This window comes from Carcharodon carcharias, chromosome 21 (assembly GCF_017639515.1).
Source record: "Carcharodon carcharias isolate sCarCar2 chromosome 21, sCarCar2.pri, whole genome shotgun sequence".
NCBI classification, from domain to species: domain Eukaryota; kingdom Metazoa; phylum Chordata; class Chondrichthyes; order Lamniformes; family Lamnidae; genus Carcharodon; species Carcharodon carcharias.
Window position 1 is genome coordinate 11,870,076 of NC_054487.1, and position 23,350 is coordinate 11,893,425.

Below are 23,350 nucleotides of genomic sequence, written 5' to 3' on the forward strand. Positions count from 1 at the left end.
CCATTGACTAGAAACATAACTAGAGCAGCCCAACACTCAGGCTGGCTACATGAAAATGCAGAGGCTGAGTATTCTGTCACAAATGGCTTCTCCACCCTACCATCTAAAAACTTGAAGTCAGTAGACCGCACTATAGAAGCTTGGCATCTTCTAGAATAGAACACTTTGCTGGGCTGCCCCACTGGGATAGGATTGAGGCAGGAGAGATTAAATAACTGAGATGTAATGAAGCAAAAGGCAAAGGGAATGGTAATGGTTGTAGTAAAGAGATAAAGCATTTGTCCAGAGCATGTGTAAGTGTGAGAATAAAGAACATCTCTGTCTGAAAGCAAAAATATGGGCCAGAATCTTTTGTCCCACAGGCGGGTGTGTGCCTGACCCGATCGGGAGTAAAATAGTGCGCGATGGCATCGGGCAAGTGTCCTGATGTCATTGTGCACTTGCACGATATTTCGCTTGGCAGGTGGGTGCTGGAGCCATGCCCACCATTAATTAAGCGGCCACTTAAGACCCTTAACAAGCCAATTGACTGTGATTTTTCCTTTCCCGTGCAATTTTCTGCTTGTTGCATGGGAAAAATGGGCAGGCGGCCTGCCAACATTTTCACAAACCTCATCCAGAGGCAGGATGAAAAGGGTCAGCAGCATTGCCAGTGTGAGTAGTGAGGAGTTTTGGAGATGGTTTGCAGCTGGTTGCTTATTGGTACTTGGCAGCTTCATCTCTGTTTGGAGCTTCATTCTTAGCATTTCCAGGCCTCATTTCAGGGCTCGTTGCTGTCTGCCAGGCCCCTGGAGGATTCAGACCACGTGGACCCTTCCAGGTATCAGATAGCCTTCCCCCACCCTGGTAATGGGGATTGTGGTCTCTGCTGAAGGCACCTCCTCTGAGGAGGAAGAGAGAGGCAGAAGGGAGAGGAGACCACATGCCCCTATGCAGCTTCCGGGCGAGGGATCTGTGAGAGGAGTGATGCAAGCACAGGGGACAACAGGGAGTCCAAGGTAGAAGGGGCCGCAGAAGACTGTCCTGCTGCCAGGATTTATAGGCAGCAATGCAGCTACCTCAATATGTCAGAGGTGCAAGGCCGAAGGAGGCTCCGCCTCTCAAGGGAGACCATGATCTCCATTTGTCAGATGATCAGGCCTGAGATCAGCTCTGACTGTGTGGGTGGACACCCCATGCCAGTGGCTCTGAAGGTCACAGTGGCCCTCAACTTCTATGGTTCTGGTTCTTTCCAGGGTTCAGTGGGGGATTTGTGTGGAGTCTCCCAATCAGCTGTCCACAGTTGCATTAAGCTGGTGACAGAAGCTCTGTTCAGGTGTGTCCTAACCTTTATTATTTACCATATGGACGAGGCCAGCCAGGCTGAGCAAGCCAGAGGCTTTGCAGTGATTGCTGGGTTCCCCTGCGTCCAGGTTGCATTCGACTGCACACATGTGGCCATCAAGGCGCCAGCGGGTCAGCCGGGTGCCTTCATCAACAGGAAGGGATTCCACTGCATGAACGTGCAGATAGTGTGTGACCACAGGATGCAGGTTCTGCAAGTCAGTGCAAGGTACCCAGGCAGCTCCCATTACGCTTACGTTCTGAGATACTCCCAGGTGCTGAGGCTCTTCAGTGTTCCAAGCTGACTGGATGGACGGCTGCGGGGAGGCAAGGGCAATCCGTTGAAGAGGTGGCTCATGATGCCATCGGCCGCCCAAGAACACAGGCAGAAAAGTGTTACGAGTCATGCCTCCACAAGGGCAGTGGTGGAGAGGACCATATGTCTTCTCAAGATGCCTGGGCTCCTCAGGGGGTGCACTACAATTCCTGCCAGGTCGGGTGTCACTGATCGTGCACTCTCCACAATCTGGCACTGGCAAAGAGGACCTACTGGAGGAAGAGCATCTTGAGGCAGCTTCAGGGGCCACAAATGATGAGTCCAATAGTGAGTCTGAAGGGGAACACAGTGAGGAGAATGCAGAGGGCATGGAGCCAAACCTCAGTAAGCTGCAGGGAGGCATGGATAACAGGGATGCCTTGATCCAGCTAGGCTACCAAAGATTAGCTTCAAATGCCAGGGCTGCCGCCTCCATCCCAGAAAGGACCCTTTCATTTGAACCCAAAGAACACTCAGTGCCTGTGCAATAAAGTTCAGAGCTACCTCCGTCCATTACATACTGGCGTTCCCTGCACCAATGAAATAAAAAGGTGAAGCATGCTCAGGCCATGATGACAAATACACAACTTATGTCATTCTGACAGTTCAATAATCTTAACAGATACATTTCTGGCATTCAACATCAGACCAGTATACATATGATAAACAAAAATGAACATAAAATCACCCATGACCTGTCCTTCTTGTGCTCATGGTGCCTTTAACTTACATTTGTGAGTGCTACAACTAGGTGCTCCCCCCCTTGCTGGCACCAGTATTGGAGGCAGCCTGCTGACCCTGCTGTCTTGTTGGCATTGATGATCTTGGTGGTTGTCCTCTGGCCAGTGGAGCCTGTGCTGGCCCCGCCTGGGAGGGAGCAGCCAGTGCCATGACTGGCATCTCCCCAGTCATCACAGCCTCATCAGATGCCACGGTCACTGGTGGAGGGGCGTAGGAGCTGCTGCCATCATCCAGAGCGCCCTGAGAGGAGCCCCCAGAGATGCCAAGCAGCTCATATGCCAACTTGAGGTTGCTCTGGACCTTCTTGCGCACCATTGATGGACGGGCACCTAGCTGGGATACTGGGTCCCTCATCCATCTCCCAGACTGACACTGACCACCTGAGGTCACTGCCTGTGTGAGGGCTTGCAGGTCCCCAGGAACCCCTCACTCCATCACTGAAGCTGCCTTTTCTCGAGAGGCGTCACCCTCTCAATGGAGGAGGCAGTGCACTCGGCCATGACAGTGCTCACACTTGGCATGAACTCCTCCATCATGGAGACCATGGCACACACACGCTCATGGTTCTCTGTCAGATCCTCCCGCACATCTCGCTGGACATCCAGCATCTGCCACCTAATGGATGACTCCAGAGGCTCATCATCAGCCTTTGACTAAGCATTGTCCTGGTCCGCAGCAATCCTCTGACTGCCAGTGCCCTGGGCACTCTCTGCCTCTGCCTGCACCTCAAGCGATTTTAAAGTGCCCTCACCAATGTGCACCAAGATACTAGCCACTGCTCTATTGGCCATCGAGGTGCTGGTATCTGCACTCGTGCCTGTTTCAAACAGCAGGTGTGATGCAGGTGCAAATGACATCCAGTGGTCCTCCGGTGTCAAGGGTGTCCCTTTGGGGTCCAGAGAATGAACCCTTGCTGGTGAACCTAAAAGGGAGAAGAAGGACATGTCCTTAGTTAAAGTCATCACACTGTTACTGTGCATGCCAGGCACCCTGGTGAGATAACGGATGTGGGCATTATGGTGCCCTCATCTTCCAATGATCAATGGGGACTCCAGGTTCAAGGCTCCCATCAATGAAGAGATGACGCTAGAATGGTTGCACAAGCCAAAATTCTCACCTCAGTGCACTGCGCTCTTATCATCATCTGGCACCCCCACCTCTCCACACCCAGTTGCATGTGGGGCGTGCTGGCTCTCAGACTCTAGGGCATCTTGTTCGTACCTCGAGTGGAGTAGGAGGCTATTGGAGCCTCCGCTGGTCCGCCTTTCTATGTTGTTGTGGGCCATTTTCTCCTGGAACAACAGAGGAGCATTGATTAGTCTACTCTTACATTCAGCACCATTGCAGCCTGGCCAACCCCAGCTGAGGAACACCTCACAGAGCACATCCAAGTCATGGCCCTTGGGCTGCAAGTTACTCAGTTCAAGCAGCCAGGGCTCACCCCCTTGGCCAGCACCAGTGTGATTGACAGTTGGCACTCAGACTCTAGCACCCCTGAGGTCGACAGGGAGACAGCCAGACCTTAACACATCTGCACGCTAACGCGTGCCAACATAGTATTCGCCCTTCCTGAGCACAGCAGGTCACTGAAGCGCTTTCCGGCACTGCACCCAGGAGTGCCGCACCACGTTACAGCTGCTGACCAGCACTGCCACCTCCTCCTGTGCCCTCTTGGTGAGGTGCTGTGACTCCTCCTCCCATCCCCGGGGACAAGGGTGTCCCGCCTGGCAGCCAACTCCTCCAGGAGGATGGCAAGGCAATCATCAGAGAAGCGGAGGACCGAGTGCCTACCTGACCTGACCCCCCAACCCCCCCCACCCCGCCTACCCTACTACCCTACCCAGCTGCACTCAGGTCCATAGTGTCGGCTCAGGGAGCGTCCTCCATTGCAGTGTTTCTGGGTTGGCATTGGACCCAGTGGCCGACAGGCCCCGGCCCCCGCTCAGCCGTTCCCGGCCTGTGCAGAGTTGGGTTTCACGCTGGCGGGCCTTAATTGGCCCAAAAAGAAAATCCTGCCCATGAAAAACAAGATTCAAACCGGCACTTTTCAGAAGAGAAAAAAACAAATCAAAATTCAGGACAGAGTTCATGGTCTGAAAATGTTGAACTTAATGTTGCGTCCAAAAGGCTGTAAAGTGCCCAATCAGAATATAAGGTGCTGTTCCTCGAGCTTGGGCCATTGACACCCTAAAATCCTAACTCAGACATACATTATCCTTGCTTCATTGTGGCTTGGTCAATGCTTTGGAATTCCCTATATAGCCCGATTCTGCCTCCACAAAGGCTGCATCAGTTCAACAACAAGTCCCTTCACCTCTCAGGACAACTAGAGTGGGCAAGAATATGGCCTTACCAGCATCGCTCACATCCTGAAAATATGTTTTAAAGTCTAGAGAGAGAGAACTAATTTTGTGATAGTTTCTTGGAGCAGTATGTACTGGAACGAACCAAGGATAAAGCTTTCTTAGATTTAGTATTGTGTAATGAAGCTGGGTTAATTAGTAATGTCATTGCAAAAGATCCACTTGGGGGGAAATAGTGATCATAATACCATTCAATTCTATGTTAAGTTTGAAAGTGAAAGCAAACAAAAATCTTAAACTTAAACAAAGTCAATTATATAGATAAAAGGGCAGAACTGGCTAGGTTTAATTGGGTAAATAGACTAACAGGTACGAAGGTAAATGAACAGTGGGAAACATTTAAAGAAACGATTCAAAATGTTCAACATAAATACATTTCACTGAAGAACAAAAACTCAACAAGAAGGGTTCATCTGTGGCTCACCCAGGAAGTTAAGGATAGTATTAGATTAAAGGAAGAGGCTTACAATGCTGCAAAAAAACAGTAGCAAGTCTCACGATTGGGAGTGTTTTAGAAACCAGGAAAGGGCCACCAAAAAGTTAAAAGGGAAAAATAGAATGAGCGTAAACTAGCCAGGAATATAAAGGCAGATTGTAAGAGCTTTCATCAGTACATAAAAAGGAAGAACTAATGTACATGTTGGTCTCTTAGAAGCAGAAGTCGGAGAAATTATCAAGGGGAATCAGAAAATGGCAGAGGTATTGAACAAATATTTTTTATCTGTCTTCACAGTAGAGGACACAAGTTCCATATCAGAAATAGACAGTAACCTAGGGGCTAAAAAGAGGGAGGAAATTGTGGAAATTAATATCAGCAGACATAAAGTATTGAGGAAACTTAAGGGACCTGATGGTTTATGCCCTAGCATTCTAAAAGAGACAGCTGCAGAGTTAGTGGATGTACTGGCTATGATTTTCCAAAATTTCTTAGATTTGGGAATAGTCCCAGTAGACTGGAGGTTGACAAATGTTACATTGCTTTTCAGGAAAGGAGGGAGAGAGAAAACAGGGAACTACAGGCTAATTAGTCCAACATCAGTTGTTGGAAAAATGCTGGAATTTATTATTAAGGAAGTCTTAACAATGCACTTAGAAAAGCATAGAATGATTAGAATTAATCAACATAGCTTTACTAAAAGGAAATCCTGTTCAACAAACTTATTAGAGTTTTTTGAATATGTAAGTTGTAGGGTAGAAAGAGGGGAACCAGTAGATGTAAAATGCCTGAGTATCCAAAAGGCATTTGATAAGGTCCCACACAAAAGGTTAATAGGTAAGATAAGGGCTCATGGAGTTGGGGGTAATATATTAGCATTGATAGAGGATTGGTTTATGGATAGAAAACAGAGAGAGTGCATAAACAGGCTTTTTCAAATTGGTAGGCAGTGAATAGTGGAGTGCCATAAGGGTCAGTGCTGGGGCCTCAGCTATTTACAATCTATATTAGTGACTTGGATGAAGAGACAGAGAGTAATGTATCTAGGTTTGGTGATGATACCAAGCTAGGTGGAAAGGTAAGCTGCAGGGGGAGGACACATAGAGGTTGCAAAGAGATACACACAGATTAGGTGAATGGGCAACAAGATGGCAGATGGAGTATGATGCAGGGAATTGTGAAGTTATTCATTTTGATTGTAAGAATGAAAAAACAGAATATTTTTTAAAAGGTGGGAAACTTGTAAGTGTTGATATTCAAAGAGACTTGGGTGTACTTATACAAGGAATGCAGAAAGATGTAACAAGCAATTGGGAAGGCAAATGGCATGTTGGTCTTTATTGCAAGGGATTGGAGTACAAGAATAAAGAAGTCTTGCTACAGTTGTACAGAGTTTTGGTGAGAACTGTGTGCATTTTTGGTCTCCGCATTTAAGAAAGGATATACACTCATTTGAGGTAGTACAACAAAGGTTCACTAAACTGGTGCCTGGGATAAGGAGGGTTGTCCTATGATGAGACGCTGAGTAAATTGGACTTACATTCTCTGGAGCTTCGAAGAATAAGAGGTGATCTCACTGAAATCTACAAAATTCTGAAGAGGCTTGATAGTGCAGGCAATGAGGAATTGTTTCCACTGATTGGGGAATCTAAAATACAGAGGCACAGTCTCTCTATAAGGGGCAATTATTTAGGACTGAGAAACAGAGAAATTACTTCACTCAAAGGGTTGTGAATCTTTGGAATTCTCTATCCTAGAGGGTTATGGCTGTTTCATTACTGAATACACTTAAGACAGGGATAGACAGCCCCAGGGATATGGGGAGCGGGGTGGGGGGGGGGGTGGGTCGGGGGTGGGGGGAATAGAGTTGGAGCCCAAGATCAGCTATGATCATATTGGATGGCAGAGCAGGCTCAATAGGCCAGGTTGTCTACTCCTACTCCTATTTCTTATGTTCTTATGTTCAGAGGTGGGGCTGTTAGGAACAAGGAGAAGAGGAAGGCCCAAGGTCAGATGGAAAGATGTGATGATGAGATGGCTTAAACAGAATGGAATTGGAAAACAAATGGGTGTCCGACAAGAGGAGGTGGAGAAGCGTGGTCAGCCAGCATTGTGGCAGCCCCAAGTATAATGGGAGAAACCGATAGAAGATAAAGCAAGAGAAAGAGAGGAGCAGACTACCCTCCAAAGGAGCAGAGGACTGGGACAGGAGTTCCAGGTGCAGGGAACCCTTGTTATTGACAATGACTGATAGATACATACTGCTGGACAAGTGTCAGTTGATGGTGAATCAGAGGAGAGTGGTCTTGAGAAACACTGGGGCATCATGGAGTCAGCGCTTTGGACAGGCTACAAGAATGGAAGAATGGGGTGAGGGGGGAGGGAGTTCTAGAGTCAGGTGTGGACAATCTTATTTACAAGTATGACTGAGAGTCCGAAATGACGTGTTGCCTCCCTGATACTGGAGTGAAGAACATCATCCAACTTTCTGGATAAAGAAACTTTGTGAAATGAGAGCCAGAGCAGCCAAATGTTGCAATCCTTGGAACTCAGGGCCATAATAGAAGAATACTTGAGATCTTGTAGAGGTTTTCTAAGCAATTAGACAATCCAGATTGAAAGACAAATGTTCAAAGTTGGTAACCTCCAGACTTCTTCCTGTGCCACTTGTATATAGGCTAAGGAGAGGAAAATGTAAATAATTAATTTGTGCATGTAAGGCTACAACAGGAGGGAAAGGTTCACATTCTTGATGCATTGAAATGGTTTCTGGAATAAGGTAAGATTATACCAAAAAGACAGCATCTAAGAAAGGGCAAATGGAGAAGCCGGGAAAAATTTAAAATAATATGACAGGGTTGGGGAAAGTGGATGTTTGAAATTAGAAAGGGAGAACAGGGTTGTTAAAGATACTGGAATAGAACATGAAGGCCACACTGATATAAATACTGAGGAAAAGCTACCAGAGGATATAGTAACAGGAACAGGCTATGTATGAGAGTTGTGCTAGAAAAGACTAAAATTGAATGAAAAAGAAACAAGATCTATATTTGGTTTGTCACCAACACAAATCACCATGTTATACTATGGCTTGACTTCATTTTGGCACTGAGAATGTAATTATTCTCCTGAAGCCTGATCTGCATTGACATTTAGCAAGACTGGGCCAGTATATCCAAACTACAAAGATAAAAACAAAAAAAAAAACAAAAAAACTGCAGATGCTGGAAATCCAAAACAAAAACAGAATCACCTGGAAAAACTCAGCAGGTCTGGCAGCATCGGCGGAGAAGAAAAGAGTTGACATTTCGAGTCCTCATGACCCTTTGACAGAACTTGAGTTCGAGTCCAAGAAAGATTTGAAATATAAGCTGGTTTAAGGTGTGTGGGGGGCGGAGATAGAGAGAGAGAGAGAGAGAGAGAGAGAAGTGGAGGAGGTTGGTGTGGTTGTAGGGACAAACAAGCAGTGATAGAAGCAGATCATCAAAAGATGTCACCAACAATAGAACAAAAGAACACATAGGTGTTAAAGTTGGTGATATTATCTAAACGAATGTGCTAATTAAGATTGGATGGTCGGGCACTCAAGGTATAGCTCTAGTGGGGGTGGGGAGAGCATAAAAGATTTTAAAATATTTAAAAATAATGGAAATAGGTGGGAAAAGAAAAATCTATATAATTTATTGGAAAAAAACAAAAGGAAGGGGGAAACAGAAAGGGGGTGGGGCTGGGAGAGGGAGCTCAAGACCTAAAGTTGTTGAATTCAATATTCAGTCCGGAAGGCTGTAAAGTGCTTAGTCGGAAGATGAGGTGTTGTTCCTCCAGTTTGCGTTGGGCTTCACTGGAACAATGCAGCAAGCCAAGGACAAACATGTGGGCAAGAGAGCAGGGTGGAGTGTTAAAATGGCAAGTGACAGGGAGGTTTGGGTCATTCTTGCGGACAGACCGCAGGTGTTCTGCAAAGTGGTCGCCCAGTTTACGTTTGGTCTCTCCAATGTAGAGGAGACCACATTGGGAGCAACAAATGCAGTAGACTAAGTTGGGGGAAATGCAAGTGAAATGCTGCTTCACTTGAAAGGAGTGTTTGGGCCCTTGGACGGTGAGGAGAGAGGAAGTGAAGGGGCAGGTGTTGCATCTTTTGCGTGGGCATGGGGTGGTGCCATAGGAGGGGGTTGAGGAGTGGGGGGTGATGGAGGAGTGGACCAGGGTGTCTCGGAGGGAGTGATCCCTACGGAATGCCGATAAGGGGGGTGAAGGGAAGATGTGTTTGGTGGTGGCATCATGCTGGAGTTGGCGGAAATGGCAGAGGATGATTCTTTGAATGCGGAGGCTGGTGGGGTGATAAGTGAGGACAAGGGGGACCCTATCATGTTTCTGGGAGGGAGGAGAAGGCGTGAGGGCGGATGCGCGGGAGATGGGCCGGACACGGTTGAGGGCCCTGTCAACAACTGTGGGTGGAAAACCTTGGTTAAGGAAGAAGGAGGACATGTCAGAGGGACTTTTTTTTGAAGGTAGCATCATCAGAACAGATGCGACGGAGGCGAAGGAACTGAGAGAATGGGATGGAGTCCTTACAGGAAGCGGGGTGTGAGGAGCTGTAGTCGAGGTAGCTGTGGGAGTCGGTGGGTTTGTAATGGATATTGGTGGACAGTCTATCAGCAGAGATTGAGACAGAGAGGTCAAGGAAGGGAAGGGAAGTGTCAGAGATGGACCACGTGAAAATGATGGAGGGGTGGAGATTGGAAGCAAAATTAATAAATTTTTCCAAGTCCCAATGAGAGCATGAAGCAGCTTCGAAGTAATCATCGATGTACCAGAGAAAGAGTTGTGGAAGGGGGCCGGAGTAGGACTGGAACAACACATACCCCATAAAGAGACACCTATGTGTTCTTTTGTTCTATTGTTGGTGACATCTTTTGATGATCTGCTTCTATCACTGCTTGTTTGTCCCTACAACCACACCAACCCCTTCCACTTCTCTCTCTCTCTCTGCACCCCCCCCCACACACACACACACACCTTAAACCAGCTTATATTTCAACTCTTTCTTGGATTCGAACTCAAGTTCTGTCGAAGGGTCATGAGGACTCGAAACGTCAACTCTTTTCTTCTCCGCCGATGCTGCCAGACCTGCTGAGTTTTTCCAAGTAATTCTGTTTTTGTATCCAAACTACAATGCTAGTTTCCACATAACTTTCTGACCGTGGAAAAAGAGGCTGCAAACATCTGTGTTGCATGCATGTACTCTGCTGACTTATGTCCAAAACTTGGTTAAATATCTCTATTGGTTTCAAGCCGGTGATGAAATTTGCTCCTAGTAATTTAAAGATAATTAGTTTGAATTAACATTTAATTTAATTTTTCTCATACAGAGAGCCCTCTGTGCCCATTTACTGAAATTGCTTAATTCAAACTATTGGATCATTTTTTTTCAGTAAAAAACAACTTCAAATTAACAGGAGAATGTAGATTGCCCACTTTGTAACCAGTGAGACCTGGACACCTGCTATTGAATGCATGCACAGAACTCAGAGTTACAGAATGCTTAGTTTTAGCACTCAGAGATATGGTGGGTGGATGGGATAAGGGGAAGCATAGATATTTTGATCTACTGGAGAGGGTTTTACCACCCCAAGCATCAATGCATATACAATACATCAACTGGCATCTGCCCATTTTTTGATAGGCCCTCGGTAGTGCTTCACGTGAAGATGGATGTAGAACAATAGTCAAACAACTGAAGCAGTCTGTGTCCATATGCAGCAAGACCTGGACAACATTCAGGCTTGGGTTGATAAGTGGCAAGTAATATTTGAGCCATACAAGTGCCAAACAATGACCAGCTTCAGCAAGAGAGAAAACAATGATTTCCCCTTAGCATTCAATGGCATCACTGTCACTAAATCCCCACTATCAACATACTGTGGGTTACCATTGACCAGAGACTGAACTGGACTAGCTATATAAATACTGTGGGTACAAGAGCAGGTCAAAGGCAAGAATCGTGCCACGAGTAACTCACCTCCTGACTCCCCAAAGCCTGTCCACCATCTACAAGGCACAAGTCAGGAATTTGATGGAATACTCCCCACTTACCTGGACGAGTACAGCTCACACAACATTCAAGAAGGTCAACACCATCCAGGACAAAGCAGCCTGCTTGATTGGCACCCCATTCACCACCACCTTCAACATTCACTCCCTCCAGCACCAACGCACAGTAGCAGCATTGTGTACCATCTTCAAGATGCACTGCAGGAATTCACCAAGGCTCCTTCAACAGCACCTTCCAAACCCACAACCACTACCATCTAGAAGGACAAGGGCAGCTGCTGCATGGTAGCACCACCACCTGGAAGTTCCCCTCCAAGTCACTCACCATCTTGGCTTAAAAATATTCCTTCACCGTCGCTAGGTCAAAATCCTGAAACTCCCTCCCTAACAGCACTGTGGGTGTACCTACACCACGTGGACTGCAGCGGTTCAAGAAGGCAGCTCACCACCACCTTCTCAAGGGCAATTAGGGATGGGCAATAAATTCTGTTCTCCCTAGTCACTTCCACATCCAGTGAAAGAATAAAAAAATGTTGATGGAGCTCAGTAGGTTTGGCAGCATCTGTGGAGAGGGAAGCAGTTAACAGTTTGAGTCCGTATGACTCTTCTTCAGATCTCTTGAGTTCAGACCTGCTGAGTTTTTCCAGCATTTTTTGTTTTTCTTTCAGGTTTCCAACATCTGCATCATTTTGCTTCTATCAAATCGACAGAGCTCTCAGGTGGATGGTCTGGGCACTTTTTAAACTTCCTTGTAAAGCTGCAGGCAGGTTGAAACGACGTCGTCCGGGTGATCTGAACCCTTTTAATAAAATGCACCCAGAAATGATTCCCTTGGGAACAGCCTTGACTTTAGACAAGCTATGCTTCGCTTCGCCACCGTTCCCTAACGGTGGCTCCATTGATAATCTACTTCTGAGGGATTTCTCAGTTTCTTGGTGTAGAATTTCCCAGTTTCACCCACTGGAAAAAAAAACCGAGAATACTTTCACACAAATCTGTGGAGTCTCGTCGATCTAGAAGATCCACTTTGTGTTTGTTCTTGGTTGCTGCAGACAAGATCAGGTAGCGTTAAAAACAATGCTTCCAGAAGTGCACATTGAGTGACACCAACCTGTCCTGCAATCAAATCCACTGTACATTTTTGGGTTCACATTTATCCACACGCATCTCATCTCTCCTCCTTTTCTACTTGGCTCGGCTTTTGCTTTGCAAATTCGCCCTCGATCACCTTTGAATCCACCTCTCTCTTGCCCTCCATTCTCACTCACCCTGTCCAAACTCACTGTGACCGCCGTCGCTTCAACATATTCCTGTCCTTTTGCGTCCAGAATTGCTCAGTTCAGTCACAATCAAAAATAAAAGAAATCGTGGCTTTAGGGAACCAGAGAATAAGCCGAAGCAGAAGAAACTCGTCCACCTATTAGCCTGCACAGTCTCTTGTGTTTGTATTTCACTTGCTCCTCAACGCTTTCAGAAGCAAGCAGTGGGGTTTCTTTTCCCCCAAGAAAACTGCCAGACTGATTGAGATTATCTGAGTTTGATTTATCTGGACAACTTTCATGGAAAACAGCTGGACATTAGCAACAGGGCATGTGGGAGAGATCTCCTGTCCTCACATGGAGTGAAAATTACATTCTGCATCTGAATGGCTCGAAGTGGATATATTTAATTGTTTTAATATTGTTCTTAAACTGTGCGTTGCATCTATTTGCCAATGTTAAAAGCAAAATACTGCGGATGCTGGAAATCTGGAACAAAAACAGAAAATGCTGGGGGGTGGGGTTGGGAATACTCAGCAGGTCTAACAGCATCTGTGGAGAGAAGGACAGAGTTAACGTTTCGCGTCCGTGTGATTCTTCTCTAGAGCTAAAGAGCTATATTTGCCAATGTTTACCACGGCTGTATTTAAAGTTCTGGCTTCCTCAGGGGACCCCACAAAAAGCGGTTTAAAAAGGTGGGTGTCATGCACAAGGGACCATGTCGGTCAGGATATCACCAGCATCCCCCCGTCCCCCCCCCCCCCGTGAAATTAGTCAACAATCTGAGTTAGATTAAATGGTTTCGAACCACCAACCTTTTGATTAACAGTCGAATGTGCTGACCAATTACGCCACAGAGACGGATGCCTGAGTTAGATTAAAACTAAACAGTAATTAAGGCCAAATAAATGACTTTATTTTCCTTCCCCCCCCCCCCCTCTCTCTCTCTCTCTCTCTCTGAGGTGTGAGGTTCCTGGGGGTTTAAATGACCGGTTCCATTCTGCTCGCCGATTGGTACATCTGGCTATGATAAAGGATGCTAAGTATCCCGGTCGAAGGCTATTAAAAAAAAATCATTGCAGGCGCAGGCAGATGCTGGAAGAAGGGACTAAGGGCAGGCGCGTCGATCCCGGCTGGACCTTACAGAGCTCGCAACCTGCGCCTCGTTCGAGTGCAGAGAAAGATCCAAGCGAGAGCAGCCGGCAGAATAAGGTGTAATATCGCAGATGGTCATTTCCACAGAGGCAGCCGAAGGGAGGCGGCGAGGGTTAGCATTCTGCACCCACATAGACCTCACACGCGGGGGGGGGGGGGGGGGGGGGCGCAACAGGTTGTTCCAAGAAGCTATGAAGGAACTGTCAGTCTCCTTGAATGTGAGTGCTATCTTGAATGGGTACAGCCGGTGGCTCGTCCTGCCAAATGGCACGGGTACCTCGGAAACACCCGGCAGGGACGAGCCGCTGGCGCAAGCCGAGATTGGAGTGCTGGGCATTATCTTTGTGGTGGCCATGCTGGGCAATAGCCTGCTGATCAAGGTCCTGTGGAAGAGGAGGAGGCGAATGAGTCGCATGTTTGTCTTTCTGATGCACCTCAGCATTGCCGACCTGGTGGTCGCCGTCTTCCAGGTCCTGCCCCAGCTCATCTGGGACATCAAGGAGATCTTCCTGGGGCCAGATGTGCTGTGCAGGGCGGTAGCCTACCTGCAGCTGGTGGGGATGTTCGCTTCGACCTACATGATGGTGGTGATGACGGTGGACAGGTTCCAAGCAATCTGCTACCCCATGGTGACTTTTCAGAAGAGAAAGGCATATTGAAATACAGCTATCTGCACCAGCTGGGTCTTTTCCCTGATCCTAGGCCTTCCTCAGGTCTTTATCTTCTCCAAGACAGAGGTGGCCCCGGGAGTGGTCCAGTGCTGGGCAGAGTTCATCCAGCCATGGGGGCCTCAAGGCTTACGTGACCTGGATCTTCCTGGTCATTTTTTTCATCCCCACCGTTGTCCTGACCATGTGCCAGGTCAAAATCTGCAAGGTCATTCGACTGAACATTTACACCAAGACTCACCAGGGCTCCGAGCTGACCGAGGCACAGGCAGTGCATTCGAGAGCCAGTAATGTTAACTGCATCTCAAAGGCAATGAACAAAACGGTGAAAATGACAGTGGTCATAGTGCTCGTCTATGTGTTGTGCTGGGAGCCTTATTTTACAGTCCAGCTGTGCTCCGCCTGGTATCCCAGTGACATCAATGAGAGTAAGTCGTGCCATAATTTTCTCAATTAGCTACTTCCCTTTTAAAAAAAACTTCACCCAACACACATCATTCTTAATTTTCTTTTCCAAGTGCTCCCCTTCAAATGATTCCTGAAGTGTCCCCCCTCCCAGTGATGGATAAATCAATACAAACTCAAAAATAACGATATCACCTTAGTGTGCTCAGTACAGCGTTAGTGGTAGTTTCTTCTGTATGGGTGTAAAAGGGAAGCATTTCTCATCACCCTGCAGTCAAAATAATGAGAGAGAGAGAGAGGAGGGAGAGAGAGGGGGTGGGGGAGAGAGAGGGGGAGAGGGGGGGAGAGAGAGGGAGAGAGAGGGAGAGAGAGAGAGAGAGGGGGGTGGAAAGAGAGGGAGTTCACTGGATTATTCAGTACGGCCGACAATCATTGTCAGTTTATTGTTGCCACAAGCTGTGCTTTTGTGGGATTTGTAGGAGCTGTGAGAAACGGTTCACAGCTTTATGATTAAATAGCAAAATAATTGTATTTATATAGCGCCTTTCATGACTTAAGGACGTCCAGAAGCACTTTATGTTTGCTGTTCATTAATTACTTCCAGGAGAATCATACGAGCAAACCAGGCATTAGTTTTTAATGTATTCATTATTAAGGTTTGGGCATTGCTGGTAAGGCCATCGTTTATTGCCCTATCCTGGTTGCACTGAAGAAGGTGATGGTTAAACTTCTTCTTGAACTGCTGCAGTACATGTGGTGAAGCCAATGGCATTCCAGGATCTTGACCAGGGACAATGAGGGAGATGGTGATATATGTCCAAGTCAGGTTGCGGCTTGACCTAAAGGGGGACAATTCCCAAAACCCTTTTATAATTTCATTGAACGTGGAAGATAGGAAATCTTCCCCTGATGTAAACACTTAGGGATCCCTGGAATTCTTTCTCCTGGCAAGGCTAATTCAAGATGCAATAAAAACAGAAAATGCTGTTAAAAACTCAGCAGGTCTGGCAACAGCTGTGGGGAGAGAAACAGAGTTAACGTTTCATGTCTCAGCTCTGAAGAAGAGTCATAAGGACTTGAAATGTTAACCCTGATTCTCTCTCCATAGATGCTGTCAGACCTGCTGAGTTTTTCCTACATTTTCTGTTTTTATTTCAAATTTCCAGCATCTGCAGTATTTTGCTTTAATTCGAGATACACTTAGTCTTAATCGAAAATCTTGTGTTTAAGGTGCAGCAACTGTCTGAAAGCCAATGCGCTGTGGCATTCCTTTTCATGAGAGCAACTAGATTGAAAAGGGACCCAAGAATAATTGATGCTTCTTTTCTGGGTGGCTGGTTGGTGAATTGTATCTAAAAGAGCAATCCCTTATTCCCATGGCCAGTGATGGTGAATTACTTTATCATGAACATAGCATTTCTGCACTGCCAGCTAATGGAAAACACCGATCTAAGATAAATTCACTACAATAGCATTATTTGTCTGGATTCACATTATATGACAGAAAGATTTTAGCTGCAGCTTCTTCAGTGGTCTGAAATTGGTATTTCTCAAAGCTAGATGATCAGTGTTCGGCTGCTAATTATTGAATGCTGCCACCCATTCCCAAGTCAATTCCAATAAAGCTCAGTAGAGATGTGGGAAACTCCAAACCTGGAGTGTTCCTTTGTAATGAGAGTCAGCAATGCCCACTTCTGTTCCTAAATATCAAAGGCATTGGAAAAGCACATTTCCAAAATGTGGCTTTGCACTTGATTGGAGCAAAACTACATTCAGCACAGACTCAAAACAACCCCTCGCAAAGTTTTGCACACTTCTCAGTGCTGGTGTGCCGGAGATTCAGACGTGATTCTGACTCACACGGGCATATTCCTTTCCGTGCACATTTAAAACTATTAGCTAATGACACCAAAGTGGCAACAGAACTTTGCCCTGAGACGATCTTTTGTGATAGTTACCCTCATTTCGTTGATCTTCTTTGTCCCACAGGTGCAGTTTTCACAATCCTCATGCTCTTGGGGAATTTGAACAGTTGTACAAATCCCTGGATATACATGTATTTCTGTGGACAAATCCCCTGTTGCACTAAACGCCAAGCACGCTGCCCAGTTCGAAAAGGGTCAGCTGTCACAACCAGCGTCAATCTGGCTGACAGGGATGCTGCAGATGCCTTTACAGCAGTTTGATAAGACAGCAACTCAGATCATAGTCACTGAAGGAAGCAGAATTTTTTTAAAAAATCAAAAGGTTAAGACAATCCGGTTTTATTCCCACCTAAAATGTATTTTTTCTCTTTCAGAACCTGCTCAGGGCCTGATTTTAACTTTGTCTGAGTGAACTGGATTTGAGTGGGTTAAAATCTGGCTCAGGGGAATCTGTTTTTGATTTCCAGCTTTTCTTTAATTTAAATTGATAATGTCCAAGTTTGATCTTGAATTTCAGCAGCAACAATTTGCATTTAATACTGGTACATTCATCATGTTTTATGGCAGGTTTGTTCTACACTCTTTCCAACATAACCTATTGATTACATATAATAGAATTCAACTTGATTTTATTCCAATGTAAGCATGAATAATTTGCAGATGAGATTAGATACCTCCTAGGTTACATTACACCAATATGGTTCCAACAAACACATCCTCAAGTTTGCCTTCAGTAGAGAGGTAGTTGCTATGACAAATGTTTTCTTGTCCGGGTGATACCTACATTTTGAGGTTATGGTTCAGTGCATGCTACATTAAGGAAAGCATAATATTTGCAGGGTTGTCCAGTTTTGTGGATAGGGATACTCAATGAGAGTAGTGCCAAGGAAATGTCATGACTCCTGGGTTTGTCAAAAACTGTAGTACTAAATCATTTGGCACTATTGCGACAATTTAGACATTGAGTGAGGATTTGAGATTTGCATCCGAGTGTGGCCATTTTAATTTATCTGTATAAATTTTGGATTGAAAGTGCTGGCAAAGAAGTTATACTTAGTAAAACTGCTACTCAATCCTCGTGTGTGAGCTGACACATAATTTGACCAATACTTACAATAATCCAAAAATGTTATCTTAACTTGTTTTACCCTTATGAGGGTGAAGAGTGACAGCGTCACAGAGTGAAACACTTTTCTCAAGCATTCACAGGTTAGATATAGAACAGTAAGTTAGTAAGTTGCTCTAAACAGTTCCAACATGTGCCTCAGCTTCAATCTCACAGCTGTGCTCCCAAAATTCTGATATTCACAGTTATATATAAAAAGGGCCAAAATTTACTGTCAAAATAGCAGTGAGGTTAATAGCATTCTCAATTATTTATGCACAAATCACACAGCAAATCCAGGAGAGGGCAGATGGGTGGTTAATGTGTATATCTGGATCCAGAAGTTGCTGTCAGAGAAGTACTGCTCTGCTATTAGCTACAGGAAAAGTACCTCACTGTCTGACTTACTATTCAATGCATTGAAGAATGTGAAGACTGTACAATCATTGAAGATATTAACTAAACTTAACACAAAGTTAGGGTTTGTCAATTTCAGTCTAAACACCTTTTTAATAGCATGATGACCTTAGTTATGCCAAACAACATCTCTAACACTGGAAATTAACTTTTACAAGTGTTTGGTTGCATTTGTTCAGCTTTTAGTTGTTGGAGATTTTTTTAAATTAACTTTTTCTTTCTGTCTCTTTATTTCCCTCTTTCTCTTATTCCATCTTTCTTTCCCTCTTTTTATTTTGCTTTCTGCACCCCTGGTTTGACAAATTCATTCTTCGAACTTGTACTTCTTGGTTCAGACTCTGAACTGTTCAATTCAGAAGGCTTTAATCTGATTGGTTACGGATATATCCAGGTGAATGGTGCACCCAGATCCCTGGCGCCCTCTAGGGGCTGCTCTGGCTTTTGATGCACACCCACGGAAGCTTCCAGTGTAAAGTCTCATGGAGTTTAAGTGGGAAGGACGCCCATAAACTCTGGCCCATTATCTGCATTTGAAGTATAAAAAATAGTATGCGAACATATGCAAATGTTACACTAGGAATATGATACTTTGCTAATTAACTAAAACTTCCGAGACACCCTGGCCCACTCCTCCATCACCCCCTACACCTCAACCCCCTCCCACGGCACCTTCCCATGCAACCGCAGAAGGTGCAACATCTGCCCCTTTACTTCCACCCTCCTCACCGTCCAAAGGTCCAAACACTCCTTTCAAGTGAAACAGCATTTCACTTGCACATCCTTCAATTTAATCTACTGCATTCGCTGCTCCCAATGCGGTTTCCTCTACATTGGAGAGACCAATCACAGACTGGGTGACTGTTTTGCGGAACACCTTCGGTCTGTCTGCAAGTTTAACCCCGACCTCCCTGTCGCTTGCCATTTCAACACACCACCCTGCTCTCATGCCCACATGTCCATCCTTGGCCTGCTGCAATGTTCCAGTGAAGCTCAACGCACACTGGAGGAACAGCACCTCATCTTCCGATTAGGCACTTTGCAGCCTTCTGGACTTAACATTGAATTCAACAACTTCAGATCATGAACTCCCTACTCCATCCCACCCCCTTTCCGATCCCCCTTTTTCCAATAATTTATAATTTTTAATATATTTTTCTTTTCCCACCTATTTCTATTATTTTTAAATGTATTTCCATCCATTGTTTTATCTCCACCTTTTAGCCCATTTCGATCCCTTCCCCCCACCCCACCCCCACTAGGGCTATCTGTCATTTACTCGTGTCCAGCTTTCTACCCTTCATGTCACCATTAGCACATTCCTTAGCTAATATCACCACCTTCAACACCTCTTTGTCCTTTTGTCTATGACATCTTATGGCAATCTCTTCTTTGCCTCCACCTATCACTGGCCCTCTATCCAGCTCTACCTGTCCCACCCCCCTCAATCAGCTTATATTTCACATCATTTCTATTTTTCTTTGGTTCTGATGAAGAGTCATACGGACTCGAAACGTTAACTGTGCTCCTCTCCACAGATGCTGTCAGACCTGCTGAGTTTTTCCAGCTATTTTTGTTTTTGTTTCAGATTTCCAGCATCTGCAGTATTTTGCTTTGATCCTAAAATATGAACGTTTCTTAGCAGCAACCTGAAACTGGCAAGAACACTACGATTTAGAAACATAAAAAATAGGAGCAGGAGCTGCACTGTGCCTTGGTAAATCAATTCATCTGTGTAAACTGAGTGGCATTAATATGCAGCTATCAACCTTCTGCCCTCTCAAACACAAGCCAGCCTCATTATGGTTCCAACTTAGCAGTGTATGCATGATTAGTTTAATACTGCTGACATTATAAGATAGTGTATCTTCTGATTTACCATGAACAGGCTGTGGAAAATTAAGTAGCCTACCTTAATTAAAAATTGCCAGCATTATTGGAAAAGTTATTTTAATACATGTTATTGTAATTGTCATGTTTCTGTATGATCTATAATATTTGTGAGAGTGTTGCATCATCTGCTATTTTCATAGATTCTAAATATTTTATATGATGTTTCATTAGCTTTGCAGGAACTAAAGCAAGATATGGACTGAAGCACATTATTTTCTGTTGCAATACAGATATTAGGGGAGTTATGCTTTGTTTACAAGCTGGGATCCAGAAACCTTTTGCGGGGGATGGGGGTGGTCATAATGGGCTCCCCCGCTGCCCACTAGGTCATAATCTGATTTCTGAATTTGTATCTGAAAGCCTGCAGTTCCCATATTGTCACAGTGTTTCTGTTAGTACTAGCAAGGAATGGCAGGCTCTCTGCTGCTGTTCTTTCAGAGACTTCAGCCATGTAGCAGTTTATGCTTTCCCCTCATTGGCTTTCTTATATTTTTGGCTGGACTGCAGTTTCTGCAAAAAGACAAAATCTCTTGTGAGCTGGAACCTGCTCTGCCAGGTATTGATTATCAGATCTAACAAACAGGCTAATTTACCTAAATCATTTGCTAGCAAAGGTGAGGGATGCCTGTCCCTTGACATTTTCCTGTCACTTTCAGAAGGCAGAAAAAAGGCACATTGCTAAACAATTGTGTACAATGTACAACCATTGCCTGATGTTTATTTACAGATAAACCAATATAAATGCAGAAAAATAACAACAACTTAACAGTACAATAATTAAACTTAAAAGGTTAAAACCAAGCCAGCAAAGGTAACTGTTGCTCTCAACTGGTTCTTTGAAGCATAGTCTAATGGTGAACATACAATATTTATCTTATTGGCTCTATATACATATTGAGACTGGCTGACTAGAAGATTGAAGTTCACAGGAGGGTCCTTTAATTATAAGGAATTATTTTCTTTTGATGTAGAGGTAGCCCCTTTTAAACATTGCCTGTAATGAAACAGTCTCACATCACAGGAAACAATAAATCCATGGACTAGCACTCCATTCAGATTTCAATTTCTGACATTTGACAACAGATTAAATTACTTTTTTATTCCGACTGCTATTACTGAGATGAACTTACAAACATGCCAATGAGAGCAAACTCATTTAAACAGTCAATTTTGTTGTTAATGCAAACAATGATCATATCCATTTAGGATAGCCTTTCTCATTGAAATATTTGACAGAGTAATTGCAATGCAGGCAACCACATGTACAGCCCACCTATGTGCAAGCAGTATCAGAAAGCAAAGGAAATATCACGCAGACATCTCTCAAGACACAGCTAGCTGGAGGTCGCATATAAAACTGAATTAAATAAAGACAGACATTTCTATTTTTTGTCCATGGGGTCCGCAAGAACAAATCAATATTTGCAGTGCATCGAAAACACAGCAAAGTTTGAAAAGCACTGTGGCGCAAAGGGGAGACAGAGATTCAAGTTCAGTATTTCTCACTGCAGTGTGCAAACATTGTAATGACTGGTGTCAAAATACCTTTCAATCTTTGTATCTGTCTTTGTGAATAATGTAAAAAGAACCAAGTGTAATTTTCAATAAAGTAATTTGACAACACTTTGCAGGATTAGCTGAATATTTTAGTAAATTATTTGAAAGTTCGGTGTTTGTAAACTTTTGTTGCATCTCTGTTGCATTGAAAATACTGCAATGTGTAAGTGATGACACGTGGGCATTATACAGGTTTGTAACAAGGGCCCATGAGTTTTTGGAGGCCTCTAGGGCCCTATAGAGATGGCGAGTTCAAGGAATTTCAATCAACCAAACTATACCATGTACAGTGAGCACCAAGCCTTGATAATTCTGCATTCTATCTTTTTCCTATATTTGTTGACTTTCTAGTATGTTTGCTGTACACCAATAATAAAAAGAAATCATTCTCTGCAATGATTGCAGTTTTTCTTTGGATGGCACTGTGTGTTAATGGTGAGGACTAAAGCCCCTTGGAATTTGTCAGCAGTTCGAGTCTCAAAAAAATTGAAATCCATGGGGCTGGATTTTGCCGTTGCCGAGTGGGGTTGGGGCCTGCTCACCAACACGTAAAATGATGCCCGGTGACATCGGGCAGAACTCCCAACGTCACTGCGCCCCATTTAAATTTTCAGGAAGGCGGGGGCGCAGAAAAATCAGTTGCGGGCCCGCCGACCTGTCAATGGCCAATTGAAGCCATTGACAGAGCAATTAAAGTAATTAGTGGACCTGCCCGTCCAACCTTAAGGTTGGCGGGCAGGCCAGGAGCCCCAGCGGGAAGTAGAAAAAAACATGAAACCTCATCCAGCAGCGGGATGAGGTTTCATGTAGGGTTTTAAAAATTTTAATAAAGTTTTTTGGAAATTATGAACATGTCCCAACTCATGTGACATTATCACATGAGGGGGCCATTTTAGGGAAATTTTATTTTTCTATTTTTAGGTTTTTTTTACATTTAGAGCCGATCTCCCTGAGGCTGCACTTAGCTTCAGAGAGATGAGTGCGCTCTTTTGTGCGCATGCACGCTCTCGATTTTAGGCATTCCCCTCGCCCACACAGGGAGCACATAGCACTTCCGTGCGGCGGTCACGCTGGGCGGGCCTTAATTGGCCCATCCATGTAAAATGGCGCTGCGCTGCTGATCGGGGGCACCAATCGGAAGCGCGCCTGCACGCGCCCGCCCATCAACATCCCCCTGACAGGGGGAAAATTCAGCCCATGGTTTTATACAGTTAGCATTTTGGAAGTCTTGTGAAGATCTTGTTTCTACTAAATTTAAGACCATTTTAACTGAGGAGTTGGAGAAATAATGCCCTTCTACGACCCCAAATAGTGCAGATACATCTCTCCACTGTGATACTTTAATGTCAGGGCTGAACCAACAAGTTTCCTGAATTTCTAGCAACGTCAACATTAATGATGGAGACCATTAGGCAAATTAGAAGCAGCACAGCGATTGGATATCTCTCATTAAAGAAAGAAAGATGTGCATTTATAGAACTCCTTTCACAATCTCAGATGTCTCAAAGTGCTTTATAGCCAATGAAATATAGGGCGAAATCGTCCCAGATTTGCACCAAGTGTGGTAGCCGATGGGGAAAAAGGGCCACAATGGTGGGTTTTCATGTCCTATCATCTGCTTCCTGCCTCATTAATTATGCAGCCCCAGAAAATACGCTGTCTCAGTGGTAGACGGCCTCCGAATCGCCTGCCAAGCCACTGCCACACCGGTCCCTCACTCCAGGTACGATATCTAA

At 44.9% G+C, this 23,350-nt stretch overlaps 1 pseudogene; it reads left to right on the forward strand.

Annotated features, from left to right (window-relative positions):
* Positions 1-6,218: 6,218 nt before the first annotated feature.
* Positions 6,219-16,906, forward strand: LOC121293039 (annotated as a pseudogene).
* Positions 16,907-23,350: the final 6,444 nt, after the last annotated feature.